Genomic DNA, 18,275 nt, shown 5'->3' with positions numbered 1-18,275 from the left:
CTCGGCCACGCTACCTGTGTTTAAACATTATTAAGTGCAACACACAATTTTTCCGTCTCAATTATTGTACAACGAAATGCATTTCAAATAATAAATCTTGGCGGTTAAACAAAAAGTATTTAAATAACAAAAGCTATTGGCAGCGGTGGGATTCGAACCCACGCCATCGAAATGACTGGTGCCTTAAACCAGCGCCTTAGACCACTCGGCCACGCTACCTGTGTTCAAGAATTCTTAATTGCAACACACAATTTTTCCGTCTCAATTATTGTACCACGAAATTCATTTTAAATAATAAATCGTGTCGGTTAAACAAAAAGTGTTTAAATAACAAATGCTATTGGCAGCGGTGGGATTCGAACCCACGCCATCGAAATGACTGGTGCCTTAAACCAGCGCCTTAGACCACTCGGCCACGCTACCTGTTTTTCAAGATTTCTTAGTTGCAACAAACAAATTTTCCGTCTCAATTATTGTACAACGAAATGAATTTCAAATAATAAATCTTGGCGGTTAAACAAAAAGTGTTCAAATAACAAAAGCAAATGGCAGCGGTGGGATTCGAACCCACGCCATCGAAATGACTGGTGCCTTAAACCAGCGCCTTAGACCACTCGGCCACGCTACCTGTGTTCAAGATTTCTTAGTTGCAACAAACAAATTTTCCGTCTCAATTATTGTACAACGAAATGAATTTCAAATAATAAATCTTGGCGGTTAAACAAAAAGTGTTTAAATAACAAAAGCTATTGGCAGCGGTGGGATTCGAACCCACGCCATCGAAATGACTGGTGCCTTAAACCAGCGCCTTAGACCACTCGGCCAGGCTACCTGTGTTCAAGATTTCTTAGTTGCAACAAACAAATTTTCCGTCTCAATTATTGTACAACGAAATTCATTTTAAATAATAAATCGTGGCGGTTGAACAAAAAGTGTTTAAATAACAAAAGCTATTGGCAGCGGTGGGATTCGAACCCACGCCATCGAAATGACTGGTGCCTAAAACCAGCGCCTTAGACCACTCGGCCACGCTACCTCTGTTTAAACATTATTAAGTGCAACACACAATTCTTCTGTCTCAATTATTGTACCACGAAATTCATTTTAAATAATAAATCGTGGCGGTTAAACAAAAAGTGTTTAAATAACAAAAGCTATTGGCAGCGGTGGGATTCGAACCCACGCCATCGAAATGACTGGTGCCTAAAACCAGCGCCTTAGACCACTCGGCCACGCTACCTCTGTTTAAACATTATTAAGTGCAACACACAATTCTTCTGTCTCAATTATTGTACCACGAAATTCATTTTAAATAATAAATCTTGGCGGTTAAACAAAAAGTGTTTAAATAACAAAAGCTATTGGCAGCGGTGGGATTCGAACCACGCCATCGAAATGACTGGTGCCTAAAACCAGCGCCTTAGACCACTCGGCCACGCTACCTCTGTTTAAACATTATTAAGTGCAACACACAATTCTTCTGTCTCAATTATTGTACCACGAAATTCATTTTAAATAATAAATCTTGGCGGTTATACAAAAAGTGTTCAAATAACAAAAGCAAATGGCAGCGGTGGGATTCGAACCCACGCCATCGAAATGACTGGTACCTAAAACCAGCGCCTGAGACCACTCGGCCACGCTACCTGTGTTCAAGATTTCTTAGTTGCAACAAACAAATTTTCCGTCTCAATTATTGTACAACGAAATGAATTTCAAATAATAAATCTTGGCGGTTAAACAAAAAGTGTTCAAATAACAAAAGCAAATGGCAGCGGTGGGATTCGAACCCACGCCATCGAAATGACTGCTGCCTTAAACCAGCGCCTTAGACCACTCGGCCACGCTACCTGTGTTGAAGATTTCTTAGTTGCAACAAACAAATTTTCCGTCTCAATTATTGTACAACGAAATGAATTTCAAATAATAAATCTTGGCGGTTAAACAAAAAGTGTTTAAATAACAAAAGCTATTGGCAGCGGTGGGATTCGAACCCACGCCATCGAAATGACTGGTGCCTTAAACCAGCGCCTTAGACCACTCGGCCACGCTACCTGTGCTCAAGATTTCTTAGTTGCAACAAACAAATTTTCCGTCTCAATTATTGTACAACGAAATTCATTTTAAATAATAAATCGTGGCGGTTGAACAAAAAGTGTTTAAATAACAAAAGCTATTGGCAGCGGTGGGATTCGAACCCACGCCATCGAAATGACTGGTGCCTAAAACCAGCGCCTTAGACCACTCGGCCACGCTACCTCTGTTTAAACATTATTAAGTGCAACACACAATTCTTCTGTCTCAATTATTGTACCACGAAATTCATTTTAAATAATAAATCGTGGCGGTTAAACAAAAAGTGTTTAAATAACAAAAGCTATTGGCAGCGGTGGGATTCGAACCCACGCCATCGAAATGACTGGTGCCTAAAACCAGCGCCTTAGACCACTCGGCCACGCTACCTCTGTTTAAACATTATTAAGTGCAACACACAATTCTTTTGTCTCAATTATTGTACCACGAAATTCATTTTAAATAATAAATCGTGGCGGTTAAACAAAAAGTGTTTAAATAACAAAAGCTATTGGCAGCGGTGGGATTCGAACCACGCCATCGAAATGACTGGTGCCTAAAACCAGCGCCTTAGACCACTCGGCCACGCTACCTCTGTTTAAACATTATTAAGTGAAACACACAATTCTTCTGTCTCAATTATTGTACCACGAAATTCATTTTAAATAATAAATCTTGGCGGTTATACAAAAAGTGTTCAAATAACAAAAGCAAATGGCAGCGGTGGGATTCGAACCCACGCCATCGAAATGACTGGTACCTAAAACCAGCGCCTGAGACCACTCGGCCACGCTACCTGTGTTCAAGATTTCTTAGTTGCAACAAACAAATTTTCCGTCTCAATTATTGTACAACGAAATGAATTTCAAATAATAAATCTTGGCGGTTAAACAAAAAGTGTTTAAACAACAAAAGCTATTGGCAGCGGTGGGATTCGAACCCACGCCATCGAAATGACTGGTGCCTTAAACCAGCGCCTTAGACCACTCGGCCACGCTACCTCTGTTTAAACATTATTAAGTGCAACACACAATTTTTCTGTCTCAATTATTGTACCACGAAATTCATTTTAAATAATAAATCGTGGCGGTTAAACAAAAAGTGTTCAAATAACAAAAGCTATTGGCAGCGGTGGCATTCGAAGCCACGCCATCGAAATGACTGGTGCCTTAAAACAGCGCCTTAGACCACTCGGCCACGCTACCTGTGTTTAAACATTATTAAGTGCAACACACAATTTTTCCGTCTCAATTATTGTACAACGAAATGCATTTCAAATAATAAATCTTGGCGGTTAAACAAAAAGTGTTTAAATAACAAAAGCTATTGGCAGCGGTGGGATTCGAACCCACGCCATCGAAATGACTGGTGCCTTAAACCAGCGCCTTAGACCACTCGGCCACGCTACCTGTGTTCAAGATTTCTTAGTTGCAACAAACAAATTTTCCGTCTCAATTATTGTACAACGAAATGAATTTCAAATAATAAATCTTGGCGGTTAAACAAAAAGTGTTCAAATAACAAAAGCAAATGGCAGCGGTGGGATTCGAACCCACGCCATCGAAATGACTGGTGCCTTAAACCAGCGCCTTAGACCACTCGGCCACGCTACCTGTGTTCAAGATTTCTTAGTTGCAACAAACAAATTTTCCGTCTCAATTATTGTACAACGAAATGAATTTCAAATAATAAATCTTGGCGGTTAAACAAAAAGTGTTTAAATAACAAAAGCTATTGGCAGCGGTGGGATTCGAACCCACGCCATCGAAATGACTGGTGCCTTAAACCAGCGCCTTAGACCACTCGGCCACGCTACCTCTGTTTAAACATTATTAAGTGCAACACACAATTCTTCTGTCTCAATTATTGTACCACGAAATTCATTTTAACTAATAAATCGTGGCGGTTAAACAAAAAGTGTTTAAATAACAAAAGCTATTGGCAGCGGTGGGATTCGAACCCACGCCATCGAAATGACTGGTGCCTAAAACCAGCGCCTTAGACCACTCGGCCACGCTACCTCTGTTTAAACATTATTAAGTGCAACACACAATTCTTCTGTCTCAATTATTGTACCACGAAATTCATTTTAAATAATAAATCGTGGCGGTTAAACAAAAAGTGTTTAAATAACAAAAGCTATTGGCAGCGGTGGGATTCGAACCACGCCATCGAAATGACTGGTGCCTAAAACCAGCGCCTTAGACCACTCGGCCACGCTACCTCTGTTTAAACATTATTAAGTGCAACACACAATTCTTCTGTCTCAATTATTGTACCACGAAATTCATTTTAAATAATAAATCTTGGCGGTTATACAAAAAGTGTTCAAATAACAAAAGCAAATGGCAGCGGTGGGATTCGAACCCACGCCATCGAAATGACTGGTGCCTTAAACCAGCGCCTTAGACCACTCGGCCACGCTACCTCTGTTTAAACATTATTAGGTGCAACACACAATTCTTCTGTCTCAATTATTGTACCACGAAATTCATTTTAAATAATAAATCGTGGCGGTTAAACAAAAAGTGTTTAAATAACAAAAGCTATTGGCAGCGGTGGGATTCGAACCCACGCCATCGAAATGACTGGTGCCTTAAACCAGCGCCTTAGACCACTCGGCCACGCTACCTCTGTTTAAACATTATTAAGTGCAACACACAATTCTTCTGTCTCAATTATTGTACCACGAAATTCATTTTAACTAATAAATCGTGGCGGTTAAACAAAAAGTGTTTAAATAACAAAAGCTATTGGCAGCGGTGGGATTCGAACCCACGCCATCGAAATGACTGGTGCCTAAAACCAGCGCCTTAGACCACTCGGCCACGCTACCTCTGTTTAAACATTATTAAGTGCAACACACAATTCTTCTGTCTCAATTATTGTACCACGAAATTCATTTTAAATAATAAATCTTGGCGGTTATACAAAAAGTGTTCAAATAACAAAAGCAAATGGCAGCGGTGGGATTCGAACCCACGCCATCGAAATGACTGGTGCCTTAAACCAGCGCCTTAGACCACTCGGCCACGCTACCTGTGTTCAAGATTTCTTAGTTGCAACAAATAAATTTTCCGTCTCAATTATTGTACAACGAAATGAATTTCAAATAATAAATCTTGGCGGTTAAACAAAAAGTGTTTAAACAACAAAAGCTATTGGCAGCGGTGGGATTCGAACCCACGCCATCGAAATGACTGGTGCCTTAAACCAGCGCCTTAGACCACTCGGCCACGCTACCTCTGTTTAAACATTATTAAGTGCAACACACAATTTTTCTGTCTCAATTATTGTACCACGAAATTCATTTTAAATAATAAATCGTGGCGGTTAAACAAAAAGTGTTCAAATAACAAAAGCTATTGGCAGCGGTGGGATTCGAAGCCACGCCATCGAAATGACTGGTGCCTTAAACCAGCGCCTTAGACCACTCGGCCACGCTACCTGTGTTTAAACATTATTAAGTGCAACACACAATTTTTCCGTCTCAATTATTGTACAACGAAATGCATTTCAAGTAATAAATCTTGGCGGTTAAACAAAAAGTGTTTAAATAACAAAAGCTATTGGCAGCGGTGGGATTCGAACCCACGCCATCGAAATGACTGGTGCCTTAAACCAGCCCCTTAGACCACTCGGCCACGCTACCTGTGTTCAAGAATTCTTAATTGCAACACACAATTTTTCCGTCTCAATTATTGAACAACGAAATTCATTTTAAATAATAAATCGTGTCGGTTAAACAAAAAGTGTTCAAATAACAAAAGCAAATGGCAGCGGTGGGCTTCGAACCCACGCCATCGAAATGACTGGTGCCTAAAACCAGCGCCTTAGACCACTCGGCCACGCTACCTGTGTTCAACATTTCTTAGTTGCAACAAACAAATTTTCCGTCTCAATTATTGTACAACGAAATGAATTTCAAATAATGAATCTTGGCGGTTAAACAAAAAGTGTTTAAACAACAAAAGCTATTGGCAGCGGTGGGATTCGAACCCACGCCATCGAAATGACTGGTGCCTTAAACCAGCGCCTTAGACCACTCGGCCACGCTACCTCTGTTTAAACATTATTAAGAGCAACACACAAATTTTCTGTCTCAATTATTGTACCACGAAATTCATTTTAAATAATAAATCGTGGCGGTTAAACAAAAAGTGTTTAAATAACAAAAGCTATTGGCAGCGGTGGGATTCGAACCCACGCCATCGAAATGACTGGTGCCTTAAACCAGCGCCTTAGACCACTCGGCCACGCTACCAGTGTTCAAGATTTCTTAGTTGCAACAAACAAATTTTCCGTCTCAATTATTGTACCACGAAATTCATTTTAAATAATAAATCGTGGCGGTTAAACAAAAAGTGTTTAAATAACAAAAGCTATTGGCAGCGGTGGCATTCGAAGCCACGCCATCGAAATGACTGGTGCCTTAAACCAGCGCCTTAGACCACTCGGCCACGCTACCTCTGTTTAAACATTATTAAGTGCAACACACAATTCTTCTGTCTCAATTATTGTACCACGAAATTCATTTTAACTAATAAATCGTGGCGGTTAAACAAAAAGTGTTTAAATAACAAAAGCTATTGGCAGCGGTGGGATTCGAACCCACGCCATCGAAATGACTGGTGCCTAAAACCAGCGCCTTAGACCACTCGGCCACGCTACGACTGTTTAAACATTATTAAGTGCAACACACAATTCTTCTGTCTCAATTATTGTACCACGAAATTCATTTTAAATAATAAATCGTGGCGGTTAAACAAAAAGTGTTTAAATAACAAAAGCTATTGGCAGCGGTGGGATTCGAACCCACGCCCTCGAAATGACTGGTGCCTAAAACCAGCGCCTTAGACCACTCGGCCACGCTACCTCTGTTTAAACATTATTAAGTGCAACACACAATTTTTCAGTCTCAATTATTGTTCCACGAAATTCATTTTAAATAATAAATCTTGGCGGTTAAACAAAAAGTGTTTAAACAACAAAAGCTATTGGCAGCGGTGGCATTCGAAACCACGCCATCGAAATGACTGGTGCCTTAAACCAGCGCCTTAGACCACTCGGCCACGCTACCTGTGTTCAAGATTTCTTAGTTGCATCAAATAAATTTTCCGTCTCAATTATTGTACAACGAAATGAATTTCAAATAATAAATCTTGGCGGTTAAACAAAAAGTGTTTAAACAACAAAAGCTATTGGCAGCGGTGGGATTCGAACCCACGCCCTCGAAATGACTGGTGCCTTAAACCAGCGCCTTAGACCACTCGGCCACGCTACCTCTGTTTAAACATTATTAAGTGCAACACACAATTTTTCAGTCTCAATTATTGTTCCACGAAATTCATTTTAAATAATAAATCGTGGCGGTTAAACAAAAAGTGTTCAAATAACAAAAGCTATTGGCAGCGGTGGCATTCGAAACCACGCCATCGAAATGACTGGTGCCTTAAACCAGCGCCTTAGACCACTCGGCCACGCTACCTTTGTTTAAACATTATTAAGTGCAACACACAATTTTTCCGTCTCAATTATTGTACAACGAAATGCATTTCAAGTAATAAATCTTGGCGGTTAAACAAAAAGTGTTTAAATAACAAAAGCTATTGGCAGCGGTGGCATTCGAAGCCACGCCATCGAAATGACTGGTGCCTTAAACCAGCGCCTTAGACCACTCGGCCACGCTACCTCTGTTTAAACATTATTAAGTGCAACACACAATTCTTCTGTCTCAATTATTGTACCACGAAATTCATTTTAACTAATAAATCGTGGCGGTTAAACAAAAAGTGTTTAAATAACAAAAGCTATTGGCAGCGGTGGGATTCGAACCCACGCCATCGAAATGACTGGTGCCTAAAACCAGCGCCTTAGACCACTCGGCCACACTACGACTGTTTACACATTATTAAGTGCAACACACAATTCTTCTGTCTCAATTATTGTACCACGAAATTCATTTTAACTAATAAATCGTGGCGGTTAAACAAAAAGTGTTTAAATAACAAAAGCTATTGGCAGCGGTGGGATTCGAACCCACGCCATCGAAATGACTGGTGCCTTAAACCAGCGCCTTAGACCACTCGGCCACGCTACCTGTGTTCAAGAATTCTTAATTGCAACATACAATTTTTCCGTCTCAATTATTGTACAACGAAATTCATTTCAAATAATAAATCGTGTCGGTTAAACAAAAAGTGTTCAAATAACAAAAGCAAATGGCAGCGGTGGGATTCGAACCCACGCCATCGAAATGACTGGTGAAAAAATGACCTTAGACCACTCGGCCACGCTACCTCTGTTTAAACATTATTAAGTGCAACACACAATTTTTCAGTCTCAATTATTGTTCCACGAAATTCATTTTAAATAATAAATCGTGGCGGTTAAACAAAAAGTGTTCAAATAACAAAAGCTATTGGCAGCGGTGGCATTCGAAACCACGCCATCGAAATGACTGGTGCCTTAAACCAGCGCCTTAGACCACTCGGCCACGCTACCTTTGTTTAAACATTATTAAGTGCAACACACAATTTTTCCGTCTCAATTATTGTACAACGAAATGCATTTCAAGTAATAAATCTTGGCGGTTAAACAAAAAGTGTTTAAATAACAAAAGCTATTGGCAGCGGTGGCATTCGAAGCCACGCCATCGAAATGACTGGTGCCTTAAACCAGCGCCTTAGACCACTCGGCCACGCTACCTCTGTTTAAACATTATTAAGTGCAACACACAATTCTTCTGTCTCAATTATTGTACCACGAAATTCATTTTAACTAATAAATCGTGGCGGTTAAACAAAAAGTGTTTAAATAACAAAAGCTATTGGCAGCGGTGGGATTCGAACCCACGCCATCGAAATGACTGGTGCCTAAAACCAGCGCCTTAGACCACTCGGCCACGCTACGACTGTTTACACATTATTAAGTGCAACACACAATTCTTCTGTCTCAATTATTGTACCACGAAATTCATTTTAACTAATAAATCGTGGCGGTTAAACAAAAAGTGTTTAAATAACAAAAGCTATTGGCAGCGGTGGGATTCGAACCCACGCCATCGAAATGACTGGTGCCTTAAACCAGCGCCTTAGACCACTCGGCCACGCTACCTGTGTTCAAGAATTCTTAATTGCAACATACAATTTTTCCGTCTCAATTATTGTACAACGAAATTCATTTTAAATAATAAATCGTGTCGGTTAAACAAAAAGTGTTCAAATAACAAAAGCAAATGGCAGCGGTGGGATTCGAACCCACGCCATCGAAATGACTGGTGCCTAAAACCAGCGCCTTAGACCACTCGGCCACGCTACCTGTGTTCAACATTTCTTAGTTGCAACAAACAAATTTTCCGTCTCAATTATTGTACAACGAAATGAATTTCAAATAATGAATCTTGGCGGTTAAACAAAAAGTGTTTAAACAACAAAAGCTATTGGCAGCGGTGGGATTCGAACCCACGCCATCGAAATGACTGGTGCCTTAAACCAGCGCCTTAGACCACTCGGCCACGCTACCTCTGTTTAAACATTATTAAGAGCAACACACAAATTTTCTGTCTCAATTATTGTACCACGAAATTCATTTTAAATAATAAATCGTGGCGGTTAAACAAAAAGTGTTTAAATAACAAAAGCTATTGGCAGCGGTGGGATTCGAACCCACGCCATCGAAATGACTGGTGCCTTAAACCAGCGCCTTAGACCACTCGGCCACGCTACCAGTGTTCAAGATTTCTTAGTTGCAACAAACAAATTTTCCGTCTCAATTATTGTACCACGAAATTCATTTTAAATAATAAATCGTGGCGGTTAAACAAAAAGTGTTTAAATAACAAAAGCTATTGGCAGCGGTGGCATTCGAAGCCACGCCATCGAAATGACTGGTGCCTTAAACCAGCGCCTTAGACCACTCGGCCACGCTACCTCTGTTTAAACATTATTAAGTGCAACACACAATTCTTCTGTCTCAATTATTGTACCACGAAATTCATTTTAACTAATAAATCGTGGCGGTTAAACAAAAAGTGTTTAAATAACAAAAGCTATTGGCAGCGGTGGGATTCGAACCCACGCCATCGAAATGACTGGTGCCTAAAACCAGCGCCTTAGACCACTCGGCCACGCTACGACTGTTTAAACATTATTAAGTGCAACACACAATTCTTCTGTCTCAATTATTGTACCACGAAATTCATTTTAAATAATAAATCGTGGCGGTTAAACAAAAAGTGTTTAAATAACAAAAGCTATTGGCAGCGGTGGGATTCGAACCCACGCCCTCGAAATGACTGGTGCCTAAAACCAGCGCCTTAGACCACTCGGCCACGCTACCTCTGTTTAAACATTATTAAGTGCAACACACAATTTTTCAGTCTCAATTATTGTTCCACGAAATTCATTTTAAATAATAAATCGTGGCGGTTAAACAAAAAGTGTTTAAACAACAAAAGCTATTGGCAGCGGTGGCATTCGAAACCACGCCATCGAAATGACTGGTGCCTTAAACCAGCGCCTTAGACCACTCGGCCACGCTACCTGTGTTCAAGATTTCTTAGTTGCAACAAATAAATTTTCCGTCTCAATTATTGTTCCACGAAATTCATTTTAAATAATAAATCGTGGCGGTTAAACAAAAAGTGTTCAAATAACAAAAGCTATTGGCAGCGGTGGCATTCGAAACCACGCCATCGAAATGACTGGTGCCTTAAACCAGCGCCTTAGACCACTCGGCCACGCTACCTTTGTTTAAACATTATTAAGTGCAACACACAATTCTTCCGTCTCAATTATTGTACAACGAAATGCATTTCAAGTAATAAATCTTGGCGGTTAAACAAAAAGTGTTTAAATAACAAAAGCTATTGGCAGCGGTGGCATTCGAAGCCACGCCATCGAAATGACTGGTGCCTTAAACCAGCGCCTTAGACCACTCGGCCACGCTACCTCTGTTTAAACATTATTAAGTGCAACACACAATTCTTCTGTCTCAATTATTGTACCACGAAATTCATTTTAACTAATAAATCGTGGCGGTTAAACAAAAAGTGTTTAAATAACAAAAGCTATTGGCAGCGGTGGGATTCGAACCCACGCCATCGAAATGACTGGTGCCTAAAACCAGCGCCTTAGACCACTCGGCCACGCTACGACTGTTTACACATTATTAAGTGCAACACACAATTCTTCTGTCTCAATTATTGTACCACGAAATTCATTTTAAATAATAAATCGTGGCGGTTAAACAAAAAGTGTTTAAATAACAAAAGCTATTGGCAGCGGTGGGATTCGAACCCACGCCATCGAAATGACTGGTGCCTAAAACCAGCGCCTTAGACCACTCGGCCACGCTACCTCTGTTTAAACATTATTAAGTGCAACACACAATTCTTCTGTCTCAATTATTGTACCACGAAATTCATTTTAAATAATAAATCTTGGCGGTTATACAAAAAGTGTTCAAATAACAAAAGCAAATGGCAGCGGTGGGATTCGAACCCACGCCATCGAAATGACTGGTGCCTAAAACCAGCGCCTGAGACCACTCGGCCACGCTACCTGTGTTCAAGATTTCTTAGTTGCAACAAATAAATTTTCCGTCTCAATTATTGTACAACGAAATGAATTTCAAATAATAAATCTTGGCGGTTAAACAAAAAGTGTTTAAACAACAAAAGCTATTGGCAGCGGTGGGATTCGAACCACGCCATCGAAATGACTGGTGCCTAAAACCAGCGCCTTAGACCACTCGGCCACGCTAACTCTGTTTAAACATTATTAAGTGCAACACACAATTCTTCTGTCTCAATTATTGTACCACGAAATTCATTTTAAATAATAAATCTTGGCGGTTATACAAAAAGTGTTCAAATAACAAAAGCAAATGGCAGCGGTGGGATTCGAACCCACGCCATCGAAATGACTGGTACCTAAAACCAGCGCCTGAGACCACTCGGCCACGCTACCTGTGTTCAAGATTTCTTAGTTGCAACAAATAAATTTTCCGTCTCAATTATTGTACAACGAAATGAATTTCAAATAATAAATCTTGGCGGTTAAACAAAAAGTGTTTAAATAACAAAAGCTATTGGCAGCGGTGGCATTCGAAGCCACGCCATCGAAATGACTGGTGCCTTAAACCAGCGCCTTAGACCACTCGGCCACGCTACCTCTGTTTAAACATTATTAAGTGCAACACACAATTCTTCTGTCTCAATTATTGTACCACGAAATTCATTTTAAATAATAAATCGTGGCGGTTAAACAAAAAGTGTTTAAATAACAAAAGCTATTGGCAGCGGTGGGATTCGAACCCACGCCATCGAAATGACTGGTGCCTAAAACCAGCGCCTTAGACCACTCGGCCACGCTACGACTGTTTACACATTATTAAGTGCAACACACAATTCTTCTGTCTCAATTATTGTACCACGAAATTCATTTTAAATAATAAATCGTGGCGGTTAAACAAAAAGTGTTTAAATAACAAAAGCTATTGGCAGCGGTGGGATTCGAACCCACGCCATCGAAATGACTGGTGCCTAAAACCAGCGCCTTAGACCACTCGGCCACGCTACCTCTGTTTAAACATTATTAAGTGCAACACACAATTCTTCTGTCTCAATTATTGTACCACGAAATTCATTTTAAATAATAAATCTTGGCGGTTATACAAAAAGTGTTCAAATAACAAAAGCAAATGGCAGCAGTGGGATTCGAACCCACGCCATCGAAATGACTGGTGCCTAAAACCAGCGCCTGAGACCACTCGGCCACGCTACCTGTGTTCAAGATTTCTTAGTTGCAACAAATAAATTTTCCGTCTCAATTATTGTACAACGAAATGAATTTCAAATAATAAATCTTGGCGGTTAAACAAAAAGTGTTTAAACAACAAAAGCTATTGGCAGCGGTGGGATTCGAACCCACGCCATCGAAATGACTGGTGCCTTAAACCAGCGCCTTAGACCACTCGGCCACGCTACCTCTGTTTAAACACTATTAAGTGCAACACACAATTCTTCTGTCTCAATTATTGTACCACGAAATTCATTTTAAATAATAAATCGTGGCGGTTAAACAAAAAGTGTTTAAACAACAATAGCTATTGGCAGCGGTGGGATTCGAACCCACGCCATCGAAATGACTGGTGCCTAAAACCAGCGCCTTAGACCACTCGGCCACGCTACCTCTGTTTAAACATTATTAAGTGCAACACACAATTCTTCTGTCTCAATTATTGTACCACGAAATTCATTTTAAATAATAAATCGTGGCGGTTAAACAAAAAGTGTTTAAATAACAAAAGCTATTGGCAGCGGTGGGATTCGAACCCACGCCATCGAAATGACTGGTGCCTAAAACCAGCGCCTTAGACCACTCGGCCACGCTACCTCTGTTTAAACATTATTAAGTGCAACACACAATTCTTCTGTCTCAATTATTGTACCACGAAATTCATTTTAAATAATAAATCTTGGCGGTTATACAAAAAGTGTTCAAATAACAAAAGCAAATGGCAGCGGTGGGATTCGAACCCACGCCATCGAAATGACTGGTGCCCAAAACCAGCGCCTGAGACCACTCGGCCACGCTACCTGTGTTCAAGATTTGTTAGTTGCAACAAATAAATTTTCCGTCTCAATTATTGTACAACGAAATGAATTTCAAATAATAAATCTTGGCGGTTAAACAAAAAGTGTTTAAACAACAAAAGCTATTGGCAGCGGTGGGATTCGAACCCACGCCATCGAAATGACTGGTGCCTTAAACCAGCGCCTTAGACCACTCGGCCACGCTACCTCTGTTATAAACATTATTAAGTGCAACACACAATTTTTCAGTCTCAATTATTGTACCACGAAATTCATTTTAAATAATAAATCGTGGCGGTTAAACAAAAAGTGTTCAAATAACAAAAGCTATTGGCAGCGGTGGCATTCGAAACCACGCCATCGAAATGACTGGTGCCTTAAACCAGCGCCTTAGACCACTCGGCCACGCTACCTTTGTTTAAACATTATTAACTGCAACACACAATTTTTCCGTCTCAATTATTGTACAACGAAATGCATTTCAAGTAATAAATCTTGGCGGTTAAAAAAAAAGTGTTTAAATAACAAAAGCTATTGGCAGCGGTGGCATTCGAAGCCACGCCATCGAAATGACTGGTGCCTTAAACCAGCGCCTTAGACCACTCGGCCACGCTACCTCTGTTTAAACATTATTAAGTGCAACACACAATTCTTCTGTCTCAATTATTGTACCACGAAATTCATTTTAAATAATAAATCTTGGCTGTTATACAAAAAGTGTTCAAATAACAAAAGCAAATGGCAGCGGTGGGATTCGAACCCACGCCATCGAAATGACTGGTGCCTAAAACCAGCGCCTGAGCCCACTCGGCCACGCTACCTGTGTTCAAGATTTCTTAGTTGCAACAAATAAATTTTCCGTCTCAATTATTGTACAACGAAATGAATTTCAAATAATAAATCTTTGCGGTTAAACAAAAAGTGTTTAAACAACAAAAGCTATTGGCAGCGGTGGGATTCGAACCCACGCCATGGAAATGACTGGTGCCTTAAACCAGCGCCTTAGACCACTCGGCCACGCTACCTCTGTTTAAACATTATTAAGTGCAACACACAATTTTTCAGTCTCAATTATTGTTCCACGAAATTCATTTTAAATAATAAATCGTGGCGGTTAAACAAAAAGTGTTCAAATAACAAAAGCTATTGGCAGCGGTGCCATTCGAAACCACGCCATCGAAATGACTGGTGCCTTAACCAGCGCCTTAGACCACTCGGCCACGCTACCTTTGTTTAAACATTATTAAGTGCAACACACAATTTTTCCGTCTCAATTATTGTACAACGAAATGCATTTCAAGTAATAAATCTTGGCGGTTAAACAAAAAGTGTTTAAATAACAAAAGCTATTGGCAGCGGTGGGATTCGAAGCCACGCCATCGAAATGACTGGTGCCTTAAACCAGCGCCTTAGACCACTCGGCCACGCTACCTCTGTTTAAACATTATTAAGTGCAACACACAATTCTTCTGTCTCAATTATTGTACCACGAAATTCATTTTAACTAATAAATCGTGGCGGTTAAACAAAAAGTGTTTAAATAACAAAAGCTATTGGCAGCGGTGGGATTCGAACCCACGCCATCGAAATGACTGGTGCCTAAAACCAGCGCCTTAGACCACTCGGCCACGCTACGACTGTTTACACATTATTAAGTGCAACACACAATTCTTCTGTCTCAATTATTGTACAACGAAATTCATTTTAAATAATAAATCGTGGCGGTTAAACAAAAAGTGTTTAAATAACAAAAGCTATTGGCAGCGGTGGGATTCGAACCCAGGCCATCGAAATGACTGGTGCCTAAAACCAGCGCCTTAGACCACTCGGCCACGCTACCTCTGTTTAAACATTATTAAGTGCAACACACAATTCTTCTGTCTCAATTATTGTACCACGAAATTCATTTTAAATAATAAATCTTGGCGGTTATACAAAAAGTGTTTAAATAACAAAAGCAAATGGCAGCGGTGGGATTCGAACCCACGCCATCGAAATGACTGGTGCCTAAAACCAGCGCCTGAGACCACTCGGCCACGCTACCTGTGTTCAAGATTTCTTAGTTGCAACAAATAAATTTTCCGTCTCAATTATTGTACAACGAAATGAATTTCAAATAATAAATCTTGGCGGTTAAACAAAAAGTGTTTAAACAACAAAAGCTATTGGCAGCGGTGGGATTCGAACCCACGCCATAGAAATGACTGGTGCCTTAAACCAGCGCCTTAGACCACTCGGCCACGCTACCTGTGTTCAAGAATTCTTAATTGCAACACACAATTTTTCCGTCTCAATTATTGTACCACGAAATTCATTTTAAATAATAAATCGTGGCGGTTAAACAAAAAGTGTTCAAATAACAAAAGCAAATGGCAGCGGTGGGATTCGAACCCACGCCATCGAAATGACTGGTGCCTAAAACCAGTGCCTTAGACCACTCGTCCACGCTATCTGTGTTTAAAGATTATTAAGTGCAACACACAATTTTTCCGTATCAATTATTGCACAACGAAATGCATTTCAAATGATAAATCTTGGCGGTTAAACAAAAAGTGTTTAAATAACACAAGCTATTGGGAGCGGTGGGATTCGAACCCACGCCATCGAAATGACTGGTGCCTAAAACCAGCGCCTTAGACCACTCGGCCACGCTACCTGTGTTCAAGAATTCTTAATTGCAACACACAATATTTCCGTCTCAATTATTGTACAACGAAATTCATTTTAAATAATAAATCGTGTCGGTTAAACAAAAAGTGTTCAAATAACAAAAGCAAATGGCAGCGGTGGGATTCGAACCCACGCCATCGAAATGACTGGTGCCTAAAACCAGCGCCTTAGACCACTCGGCCACGCTACCTGAGTTCAACATTTCTTAGTTGCAACAAACAAATTTTCCGTCTCAATTATTGTACAACGAAATGAATTTCAAATAATGAATCTTGGCGGTTAAACAAAAAGTGTTTAAACAACAAAAGCTATTGGCAGCGGTGGGATTCGAACCCACGCCATCAAAATGACTGGTGCCTTAAACCAGCGCCTTAGACCACTCGGCCTCGCTACCTCTCTTTAAACATTATTAAGAGCAACACACAAATTTTCTGTCTCAATTATTGTACCACGAAATTCATTTTAAATAATAAATCGTGGCGGTTAAACAAAAAGTGATTAAATAACAAAAGCTATTGGCAGCGGTGGGATTCGAAACCACGCCAACGAAATGACTGGTGCCTAAAAGCAGCGCCTTAGACCACTCGTCCACGCTATCTGTGTTTAAAGATTATTAAGTGCAACACACAATTTTTCCGTCTCAATTATTGCACAACGAAATGCATTTCAAATGATAAATCTTGGCGGTTAAACAAAAAGTGTTTAAATAACAAAAGCTATTGGCAGCGGTGGGATTCGAACCCACGCCATCGAAATGACTGGTGACTAAAACCAGCGCCTTAGACCACTCGGCCACGCTAACTCTGTTTAAACATTATTAAGTGCAACACACAATTCTTCTGTCTCAATTATTGTACCACGAAATTCATTTTAAATAATAAATCGTGTCGGTTAAACAAAAAGTGTTCAAATAACAAAAGCAAATGGCAGCGGTAGGAATCGAACCCACGCCATCGAAATGACTGGTGCCTAAAACCAGCGCCTTAGACCATTCGGTCACGCTACCTGTGTTCAAGATTTCTTAGTTGCAACAAACAAATTTTCCGTCTCAATTATTGTACAACGAAATGAATTTCAAATAATAAATCTTGGCGGTTAAACAAAAAGTGTTCAAATAACAAAAGCAAATGGCAGCGGTGGGATTCGAACCCACGCCATCGAAATGACTGGTGCCTTAAACCAGCGCCTTAGACCACTCGGCCACGCTACCTGTGTTTAAACATTATTAAGTGCAACACACAATTTTTCAGTCTTAATCATTGCACAACGAAATTCATGTGAAATAACAATTGTTGGCGGTTAAACAAAATGTGTTTAAATAACAAAAGCTATTGGCAGCGGTGGGATTCGAACCCACGCCATCGAAATGACTGGTGCCTTAGACCACTCGGCCACGCTACCTCTGTTTAAACATCATAAGTGCAACACACAATTCTTCTGTCTCAATTATTGTACCACGAAATTCATTTTAAATAATAAATCGTGGCGGTTAAACAAAAAGTGTTCAAATAACAAATGCTACTGGCAGCGGTGGGATTCGAACCCACGCCATCGAAATGACTGGTGCCTTAGACCACTCGGCCACGCTACCTCTGTTTAAACATCATAAGTGCAACACACAATTCTTCTGTCTCAATTATTGTACCACGAAATTCATTTTAAATAATAAATCGTGGCGGTTAAACAAAAAGTGTTCAAATAACAAATGCTATTGGCAGCGGTGGGATTCGAACCCACGCCATCGAAATGACTGGTGCCTTAGACCACTCGGCCACGCTACCTCTGTTTAAACATTATTAAGAGCAACACACAATTTTTCTGTCTCAATTATTGTACCACGAAATTCATTTTAAATAATAAATCGTGGCGGTTAAACAAAAAGTGATTAAATAACAAAAGCTATTGGCAGCGGTGGGATTCGAACCCACGCCAA

The 18,275-nt window shown here is 40.2% G+C and overlaps 68 non-coding genes across 68 annotated transcripts; all 68 read right to left on the bottom strand.

Annotated features, from left to right (window-relative positions):
• Positions 1 to 137: 137 nt before the first annotated feature.
• Positions 138 to 219, bottom strand: Trnal-aag (transfer RNA leucine (anticodon AAG)). The gene has a single exon. It is a non-coding gene; the product is annotated as a tRNA-Leu (tRNA).
• Positions 220 to 341: 122 nt separating this feature from the next.
• Positions 342 to 423, bottom strand: Trnal-aag (transfer RNA leucine (anticodon AAG)). Its single transcript has one exon. It is a non-coding gene; the product is annotated as a tRNA-Leu (tRNA).
• Positions 424 to 546: 123 nt separating this feature from the next.
• Trnal-aag (transfer RNA leucine (anticodon AAG)) lies at positions 547 to 628 on the bottom strand. Its single transcript has one exon. It is a non-coding gene; the product is annotated as a tRNA-Leu (tRNA).
• Positions 629 to 750: 122 nt separating this feature from the next.
• Positions 751 to 832, bottom strand: Trnal-aag (transfer RNA leucine (anticodon AAG)). Its single transcript has one exon. It is a non-coding gene; the product is annotated as a tRNA-Leu (tRNA).
• A 122-nt stretch (positions 833 to 954) lies between these two features.
• Trnal-uag (transfer RNA leucine (anticodon UAG)) lies at positions 955 to 1,036 on the bottom strand. The gene has a single exon. It is a non-coding gene; the product is annotated as a tRNA-Leu (tRNA).
• Positions 1,037 to 1,158: 122 nt separating this feature from the next.
• Trnal-uag (transfer RNA leucine (anticodon UAG)) lies at positions 1,159 to 1,240 on the bottom strand. The gene has a single exon. It is a non-coding gene; the product is annotated as a tRNA-Leu (tRNA).
• A 325-nt stretch (positions 1,241 to 1,565) lies between these two features.
• Positions 1,566 to 1,647, bottom strand: Trnal-uag (transfer RNA leucine (anticodon UAG)). The gene has a single exon. It is a non-coding gene; the product is annotated as a tRNA-Leu (tRNA).
• Positions 1,648 to 1,769: 122 nt separating this feature from the next.
• Trnal-aag (transfer RNA leucine (anticodon AAG)) lies at positions 1,770 to 1,851 on the bottom strand. Its single transcript has one exon. It is a non-coding gene; the product is annotated as a tRNA-Leu (tRNA).
• A 122-nt stretch (positions 1,852 to 1,973) lies between these two features.
• Trnal-aag (transfer RNA leucine (anticodon AAG)) lies at positions 1,974 to 2,055 on the bottom strand. Its single transcript has one exon. It is a non-coding gene; the product is annotated as a tRNA-Leu (tRNA).
• Positions 2,056 to 2,177: 122 nt separating this feature from the next.
• Trnal-uag (transfer RNA leucine (anticodon UAG)) lies at positions 2,178 to 2,259 on the bottom strand. Its single transcript has one exon. It is a non-coding gene; the product is annotated as a tRNA-Leu (tRNA).
• A 122-nt stretch (positions 2,260 to 2,381) lies between these two features.
• Positions 2,382 to 2,463, bottom strand: Trnal-uag (transfer RNA leucine (anticodon UAG)). Its single transcript has one exon. It is a non-coding gene; the product is annotated as a tRNA-Leu (tRNA).
• A 325-nt stretch (positions 2,464 to 2,788) lies between these two features.
• Positions 2,789 to 2,870, bottom strand: Trnal-uag (transfer RNA leucine (anticodon UAG)). The gene has a single exon. It is a non-coding gene; the product is annotated as a tRNA-Leu (tRNA).
• A 122-nt stretch (positions 2,871 to 2,992) lies between these two features.
• On the bottom strand, positions 2,993 to 3,074 carry Trnal-aag (transfer RNA leucine (anticodon AAG)). The gene has a single exon. It is a non-coding gene; the product is annotated as a tRNA-Leu (tRNA).
• Positions 3,075 to 3,400: 326 nt separating this feature from the next.
• Positions 3,401 to 3,482, bottom strand: Trnal-aag (transfer RNA leucine (anticodon AAG)). The gene has a single exon. It is a non-coding gene; the product is annotated as a tRNA-Leu (tRNA).
• A 122-nt stretch (positions 3,483 to 3,604) lies between these two features.
• Positions 3,605 to 3,686, bottom strand: Trnal-aag (transfer RNA leucine (anticodon AAG)). Its single transcript has one exon. It is a non-coding gene; the product is annotated as a tRNA-Leu (tRNA).
• A 122-nt stretch (positions 3,687 to 3,808) lies between these two features.
• Trnal-aag (transfer RNA leucine (anticodon AAG)) lies at positions 3,809 to 3,890 on the bottom strand. Its single transcript has one exon. It is a non-coding gene; the product is annotated as a tRNA-Leu (tRNA).
• Positions 3,891 to 4,012: 122 nt separating this feature from the next.
• On the bottom strand, positions 4,013 to 4,094 carry Trnal-uag (transfer RNA leucine (anticodon UAG)). Its single transcript has one exon. It is a non-coding gene; the product is annotated as a tRNA-Leu (tRNA).
• A 325-nt stretch (positions 4,095 to 4,419) lies between these two features.
• Positions 4,420 to 4,501, bottom strand: Trnal-aag (transfer RNA leucine (anticodon AAG)). Its single transcript has one exon. It is a non-coding gene; the product is annotated as a tRNA-Leu (tRNA).
• Positions 4,502 to 4,623: 122 nt separating this feature from the next.
• Trnal-aag (transfer RNA leucine (anticodon AAG)) lies at positions 4,624 to 4,705 on the bottom strand. The gene has a single exon. It is a non-coding gene; the product is annotated as a tRNA-Leu (tRNA).
• A 122-nt stretch (positions 4,706 to 4,827) lies between these two features.
• On the bottom strand, positions 4,828 to 4,909 carry Trnal-uag (transfer RNA leucine (anticodon UAG)). The gene has a single exon. It is a non-coding gene; the product is annotated as a tRNA-Leu (tRNA).
• A 122-nt stretch (positions 4,910 to 5,031) lies between these two features.
• On the bottom strand, positions 5,032 to 5,113 carry Trnal-aag (transfer RNA leucine (anticodon AAG)). Its single transcript has one exon. It is a non-coding gene; the product is annotated as a tRNA-Leu (tRNA).
• A 122-nt stretch (positions 5,114 to 5,235) lies between these two features.
• Positions 5,236 to 5,317, bottom strand: Trnal-aag (transfer RNA leucine (anticodon AAG)). The gene has a single exon. It is a non-coding gene; the product is annotated as a tRNA-Leu (tRNA).
• Positions 5,318 to 5,439: 122 nt separating this feature from the next.
• Trnal-aag (transfer RNA leucine (anticodon AAG)) lies at positions 5,440 to 5,521 on the bottom strand. The gene has a single exon. It is a non-coding gene; the product is annotated as a tRNA-Leu (tRNA).
• Positions 5,522 to 5,643: 122 nt separating this feature from the next.
• Positions 5,644 to 5,725, bottom strand: Trnal-aag (transfer RNA leucine (anticodon AAG)). Its single transcript has one exon. It is a non-coding gene; the product is annotated as a tRNA-Leu (tRNA).
• Positions 5,726 to 5,847: 122 nt separating this feature from the next.
• Trnal-uag (transfer RNA leucine (anticodon UAG)) lies at positions 5,848 to 5,929 on the bottom strand. Its single transcript has one exon. It is a non-coding gene; the product is annotated as a tRNA-Leu (tRNA).
• Positions 5,930 to 6,051: 122 nt separating this feature from the next.
• Positions 6,052 to 6,133, bottom strand: Trnal-aag (transfer RNA leucine (anticodon AAG)). Its single transcript has one exon. It is a non-coding gene; the product is annotated as a tRNA-Leu (tRNA).
• Positions 6,134 to 6,255: 122 nt separating this feature from the next.
• Positions 6,256 to 6,337, bottom strand: Trnal-aag (transfer RNA leucine (anticodon AAG)). Its single transcript has one exon. It is a non-coding gene; the product is annotated as a tRNA-Leu (tRNA).
• Positions 6,338 to 6,663: 326 nt separating this feature from the next.
• On the bottom strand, positions 6,664 to 6,745 carry Trnal-uag (transfer RNA leucine (anticodon UAG)). The gene has a single exon. It is a non-coding gene; the product is annotated as a tRNA-Leu (tRNA).
• A 122-nt stretch (positions 6,746 to 6,867) lies between these two features.
• Trnal-uag (transfer RNA leucine (anticodon UAG)) lies at positions 6,868 to 6,949 on the bottom strand. The gene has a single exon. It is a non-coding gene; the product is annotated as a tRNA-Leu (tRNA).
• A 122-nt stretch (positions 6,950 to 7,071) lies between these two features.
• Trnal-aag (transfer RNA leucine (anticodon AAG)) lies at positions 7,072 to 7,153 on the bottom strand. The gene has a single exon. It is a non-coding gene; the product is annotated as a tRNA-Leu (tRNA).
• A 122-nt stretch (positions 7,154 to 7,275) lies between these two features.
• Positions 7,276 to 7,357, bottom strand: Trnal-aag (transfer RNA leucine (anticodon AAG)). Its single transcript has one exon. It is a non-coding gene; the product is annotated as a tRNA-Leu (tRNA).
• A 122-nt stretch (positions 7,358 to 7,479) lies between these two features.
• Trnal-aag (transfer RNA leucine (anticodon AAG)) lies at positions 7,480 to 7,561 on the bottom strand. Its single transcript has one exon. It is a non-coding gene; the product is annotated as a tRNA-Leu (tRNA).
• A 326-nt stretch (positions 7,562 to 7,887) lies between these two features.
• Positions 7,888 to 7,969, bottom strand: Trnal-uag (transfer RNA leucine (anticodon UAG)). The gene has a single exon. It is a non-coding gene; the product is annotated as a tRNA-Leu (tRNA).
• Positions 7,970 to 8,091: 122 nt separating this feature from the next.
• Trnal-aag (transfer RNA leucine (anticodon AAG)) lies at positions 8,092 to 8,173 on the bottom strand. The gene has a single exon. It is a non-coding gene; the product is annotated as a tRNA-Leu (tRNA).
• A 322-nt stretch (positions 8,174 to 8,495) lies between these two features.
• Positions 8,496 to 8,577, bottom strand: Trnal-aag (transfer RNA leucine (anticodon AAG)). Its single transcript has one exon. It is a non-coding gene; the product is annotated as a tRNA-Leu (tRNA).
• Positions 8,578 to 8,903: 326 nt separating this feature from the next.
• Trnal-uag (transfer RNA leucine (anticodon UAG)) lies at positions 8,904 to 8,985 on the bottom strand. The gene has a single exon. It is a non-coding gene; the product is annotated as a tRNA-Leu (tRNA).
• A 122-nt stretch (positions 8,986 to 9,107) lies between these two features.
• Trnal-aag (transfer RNA leucine (anticodon AAG)) lies at positions 9,108 to 9,189 on the bottom strand. The gene has a single exon. It is a non-coding gene; the product is annotated as a tRNA-Leu (tRNA).
• A 122-nt stretch (positions 9,190 to 9,311) lies between these two features.
• Trnal-uag (transfer RNA leucine (anticodon UAG)) lies at positions 9,312 to 9,393 on the bottom strand. The gene has a single exon. It is a non-coding gene; the product is annotated as a tRNA-Leu (tRNA).
• Positions 9,394 to 9,515: 122 nt separating this feature from the next.
• On the bottom strand, positions 9,516 to 9,597 carry Trnal-aag (transfer RNA leucine (anticodon AAG)). The gene has a single exon. It is a non-coding gene; the product is annotated as a tRNA-Leu (tRNA).
• A 122-nt stretch (positions 9,598 to 9,719) lies between these two features.
• On the bottom strand, positions 9,720 to 9,801 carry Trnal-aag (transfer RNA leucine (anticodon AAG)). Its single transcript has one exon. It is a non-coding gene; the product is annotated as a tRNA-Leu (tRNA).
• A 326-nt stretch (positions 9,802 to 10,127) lies between these two features.
• On the bottom strand, positions 10,128 to 10,209 carry Trnal-uag (transfer RNA leucine (anticodon UAG)). The gene has a single exon. It is a non-coding gene; the product is annotated as a tRNA-Leu (tRNA).
• A 122-nt stretch (positions 10,210 to 10,331) lies between these two features.
• Trnal-uag (transfer RNA leucine (anticodon UAG)) lies at positions 10,332 to 10,413 on the bottom strand. Its single transcript has one exon. It is a non-coding gene; the product is annotated as a tRNA-Leu (tRNA).
• A 122-nt stretch (positions 10,414 to 10,535) lies between these two features.
• On the bottom strand, positions 10,536 to 10,617 carry Trnal-aag (transfer RNA leucine (anticodon AAG)). Its single transcript has one exon. It is a non-coding gene; the product is annotated as a tRNA-Leu (tRNA).
• A 122-nt stretch (positions 10,618 to 10,739) lies between these two features.
• On the bottom strand, positions 10,740 to 10,821 carry Trnal-aag (transfer RNA leucine (anticodon AAG)). Its single transcript has one exon. It is a non-coding gene; the product is annotated as a tRNA-Leu (tRNA).
• Positions 10,822 to 11,147: 326 nt separating this feature from the next.
• Positions 11,148 to 11,229, bottom strand: Trnal-uag (transfer RNA leucine (anticodon UAG)). Its single transcript has one exon. It is a non-coding gene; the product is annotated as a tRNA-Leu (tRNA).
• A 122-nt stretch (positions 11,230 to 11,351) lies between these two features.
• Positions 11,352 to 11,433, bottom strand: Trnal-uag (transfer RNA leucine (anticodon UAG)). The gene has a single exon. It is a non-coding gene; the product is annotated as a tRNA-Leu (tRNA).
• Positions 11,434 to 11,555: 122 nt separating this feature from the next.
• Positions 11,556 to 11,637, bottom strand: Trnal-uag (transfer RNA leucine (anticodon UAG)). Its single transcript has one exon. It is a non-coding gene; the product is annotated as a tRNA-Leu (tRNA).
• A 325-nt stretch (positions 11,638 to 11,962) lies between these two features.
• Trnal-uag (transfer RNA leucine (anticodon UAG)) lies at positions 11,963 to 12,044 on the bottom strand. Its single transcript has one exon. It is a non-coding gene; the product is annotated as a tRNA-Leu (tRNA).
• Positions 12,045 to 12,370: 326 nt separating this feature from the next.
• Trnal-uag (transfer RNA leucine (anticodon UAG)) lies at positions 12,371 to 12,452 on the bottom strand. The gene has a single exon. It is a non-coding gene; the product is annotated as a tRNA-Leu (tRNA).
• Positions 12,453 to 12,574: 122 nt separating this feature from the next.
• Positions 12,575 to 12,656, bottom strand: Trnal-uag (transfer RNA leucine (anticodon UAG)). The gene has a single exon. It is a non-coding gene; the product is annotated as a tRNA-Leu (tRNA).
• A 122-nt stretch (positions 12,657 to 12,778) lies between these two features.
• Trnal-uag (transfer RNA leucine (anticodon UAG)) lies at positions 12,779 to 12,860 on the bottom strand. The gene has a single exon. It is a non-coding gene; the product is annotated as a tRNA-Leu (tRNA).
• Positions 12,861 to 12,982: 122 nt separating this feature from the next.
• Trnal-aag (transfer RNA leucine (anticodon AAG)) lies at positions 12,983 to 13,064 on the bottom strand. The gene has a single exon. It is a non-coding gene; the product is annotated as a tRNA-Leu (tRNA).
• A 122-nt stretch (positions 13,065 to 13,186) lies between these two features.
• On the bottom strand, positions 13,187 to 13,268 carry Trnal-uag (transfer RNA leucine (anticodon UAG)). The gene has a single exon. It is a non-coding gene; the product is annotated as a tRNA-Leu (tRNA).
• A 122-nt stretch (positions 13,269 to 13,390) lies between these two features.
• Positions 13,391 to 13,472, bottom strand: Trnal-uag (transfer RNA leucine (anticodon UAG)). Its single transcript has one exon. It is a non-coding gene; the product is annotated as a tRNA-Leu (tRNA).
• Positions 13,473 to 13,594: 122 nt separating this feature from the next.
• Trnap-ugg (transfer RNA proline (anticodon UGG)) lies at positions 13,595 to 13,676 on the bottom strand. The gene has a single exon. It is a non-coding gene; the product is annotated as a tRNA-Pro (tRNA).
• Positions 13,677 to 13,798: 122 nt separating this feature from the next.
• Positions 13,799 to 13,880, bottom strand: Trnal-aag (transfer RNA leucine (anticodon AAG)). Its single transcript has one exon. It is a non-coding gene; the product is annotated as a tRNA-Leu (tRNA).
• Positions 13,881 to 14,003: 123 nt separating this feature from the next.
• Trnal-aag (transfer RNA leucine (anticodon AAG)) lies at positions 14,004 to 14,085 on the bottom strand. Its single transcript has one exon. It is a non-coding gene; the product is annotated as a tRNA-Leu (tRNA).
• A 326-nt stretch (positions 14,086 to 14,411) lies between these two features.
• Trnal-uag (transfer RNA leucine (anticodon UAG)) lies at positions 14,412 to 14,493 on the bottom strand. The gene has a single exon. It is a non-coding gene; the product is annotated as a tRNA-Leu (tRNA).
• A 122-nt stretch (positions 14,494 to 14,615) lies between these two features.
• Positions 14,616 to 14,697, bottom strand: Trnal-aag (transfer RNA leucine (anticodon AAG)). The gene has a single exon. It is a non-coding gene; the product is annotated as a tRNA-Leu (tRNA).
• A 325-nt stretch (positions 14,698 to 15,022) lies between these two features.
• On the bottom strand, positions 15,023 to 15,104 carry Trnal-aag (transfer RNA leucine (anticodon AAG)). The gene has a single exon. It is a non-coding gene; the product is annotated as a tRNA-Leu (tRNA).
• Positions 15,105 to 15,226: 122 nt separating this feature from the next.
• Positions 15,227 to 15,308, bottom strand: Trnal-uag (transfer RNA leucine (anticodon UAG)). Its single transcript has one exon. It is a non-coding gene; the product is annotated as a tRNA-Leu (tRNA).
• A 122-nt stretch (positions 15,309 to 15,430) lies between these two features.
• On the bottom strand, positions 15,431 to 15,512 carry Trnal-uag (transfer RNA leucine (anticodon UAG)). Its single transcript has one exon. It is a non-coding gene; the product is annotated as a tRNA-Leu (tRNA).
• A 122-nt stretch (positions 15,513 to 15,634) lies between these two features.
• On the bottom strand, positions 15,635 to 15,716 carry Trnal-uag (transfer RNA leucine (anticodon UAG)). The gene has a single exon. It is a non-coding gene; the product is annotated as a tRNA-Leu (tRNA).
• A 122-nt stretch (positions 15,717 to 15,838) lies between these two features.
• Positions 15,839 to 15,920, bottom strand: Trnal-aag (transfer RNA leucine (anticodon AAG)). The gene has a single exon. It is a non-coding gene; the product is annotated as a tRNA-Leu (tRNA).
• A 326-nt stretch (positions 15,921 to 16,246) lies between these two features.
• On the bottom strand, positions 16,247 to 16,328 carry Trnal-uag (transfer RNA leucine (anticodon UAG)). Its single transcript has one exon. It is a non-coding gene; the product is annotated as a tRNA-Leu (tRNA).
• Positions 16,329 to 16,450: 122 nt separating this feature from the next.
• On the bottom strand, positions 16,451 to 16,532 carry Trnal-uag (transfer RNA leucine (anticodon UAG)). The gene has a single exon. It is a non-coding gene; the product is annotated as a tRNA-Leu (tRNA).
• A 122-nt stretch (positions 16,533 to 16,654) lies between these two features.
• Positions 16,655 to 16,736, bottom strand: Trnal-aag (transfer RNA leucine (anticodon AAG)). The gene has a single exon. It is a non-coding gene; the product is annotated as a tRNA-Leu (tRNA).
• Positions 16,737 to 17,470: 734 nt separating this feature from the next.
• Trnal-aag (transfer RNA leucine (anticodon AAG)) lies at positions 17,471 to 17,552 on the bottom strand. Its single transcript has one exon. It is a non-coding gene; the product is annotated as a tRNA-Leu (tRNA).
• Between the last annotated feature and the right edge of the window lie 723 nt (positions 17,553 to 18,275).

Source organism: Ascidiella aspersa, chromosome 2 (genome assembly GCF_963924565.1).
Source record: "Ascidiella aspersa chromosome 2, kaAscAspe10.2, whole genome shotgun sequence".
In the NCBI taxonomy this organism is placed as follows: Eukaryota; Metazoa; Chordata; class Ascidiacea; order Phlebobranchia; family Ascidiidae; genus Ascidiella; species Ascidiella aspersa.
The sequence above is the reverse complement of the archived record's forward strand: the minus strand, read 5'-3'. Positions and strand labels throughout refer to the sequence as shown.